This window comes from Neomonachus schauinslandi, chromosome 12 (genome assembly GCF_002201575.2).
Source record: "Neomonachus schauinslandi chromosome 12, ASM220157v2, whole genome shotgun sequence".
NCBI classification, from domain to species: Eukaryota; Metazoa; Chordata; class Mammalia; order Carnivora; family Phocidae; genus Neomonachus; species Neomonachus schauinslandi.
This window is the reverse complement of record NC_058414.1, coordinates 2,357,230-2,358,527: the sequence shown is the minus strand read 5'-3', so window position 1 is coordinate 2,358,527 and position 1,298 is coordinate 2,357,230. Positions and strand designations below refer to the sequence as shown.

The window sequence follows — 1,298 nt, the reverse complement described above, 5'->3', positions numbered from 1 at the left end:
CTGCCCTGGGTTCAGCCCCGCAGAGCTTTGGTCCGTGGCTTGGAAAGCCCACGGGATTTGGGGCTGGTACAGCACTTAGCATTTCAAAGGTTCCCCAGATGTGCACTGTGGCTGTGGTTACTCCCAAAGAGCCCCCTTATCAATCGACGGTGTAGGTGCTTACGTATCACCAAGACACGGACCTGGTCCTAAAAACAGCCCGTTTCATTGACCGTGCAGAGGAACCGAAGGCGGGACCACGGCTGGAGGTTGGGGGTGTTCTGAGGAAGACCACGCAGCCATGGCAGGACACCTGACATTCTATGTGGTGTTCAACTGCTGGAGTCCCCAAAATCAGCGTTTCTCCTCAAAGCAGGACACTGAGAAGCCAAGCTTGGGAGTCAGGCACAGACGGTTCAGGCCAGGAGACCCACTGTTTCTCTCCCTGTGTCCCAAGAGCTAAGACCTCAGTGCTGGAGCCTCGGTGGGCAATGCTCAGCCCTGGACAGTGGGGCTCCAGCCTGGGGATCGGAAGGCCTTGGAATCGAGACATCCCAATCACAAGGCCACCAACTAGAGATGGCCCTCCAGTTCATAGTTGCTCTTTTAAAGTATAAATAGGGGCACCTGGGTGGCTCAGTCGTTAGGCGTCTGCCTTCGGCTCAGGTCATGGTCCCAGCGTCCTGGGATCGAGCCCCGCATCGGGCTCCCTGCTCCGCGGGAAGCCTGCTCCTCCCTCTCCCCCTCCCCCTGCTTGTGTTCCCTCTCTCGCTGTCTCTCTCTGTCAAATAATAAATAAATAAAAATCTTTAAAAAAAAAAGTATAAATAAATAAAAACTTTAAAAAATACAAAAGAACTGTTAATAAAAAAAAAAAAGAGTATTCCAGGGAAATCTTCACTTAAAGACACATTTAGAGACTGGATAATGAGTAAATAAAAAATGTCCTTCCTATACATGCTGAATGAGAAGGGCCACACCACGGCTACCCTAGATAAGCATTAACTAGTTAAAACTGACTTAGTACAAGGTAATCTTGTAGAATCAATACTCTTAAAAAGAAAAAAAAGTAGTATTATCATGGCCTCTTGCCTTTTAGTCAATTCAAATTTAACATACAGAGCCAGGGCGCCTGGGTGGCTCTGTGGGTTGAGCGGCCGACTCTTGGTTTGGGCCCAGGTCCTGATCTCAGGGTCGTGGGATGGAGCTGTAGGGCTCCCTGCGCAGTGGGAGTCTGCCTGAGACCCTCTCTGCCCCTCCCTCCCACACAAGCGCTCGCTCTCTAAAGACACCCAGAGTCAGCTATTCAGGGAGTGGCA

General features: G+C 50.8%; 1 protein-coding gene across 1 annotated transcript in view; it reads right to left on the bottom strand.

Moving 5' to 3' along the window:
• C12H7orf57 (chromosome 12 C7orf57 homolog) overlaps window positions 1-1,298 on the bottom strand; it is a 19,887-nt gene that overhangs the window by 6,305 nt on the left and 12,284 nt on the right. The gene's annotated exons all lie outside the window — the stretch shown is intronic.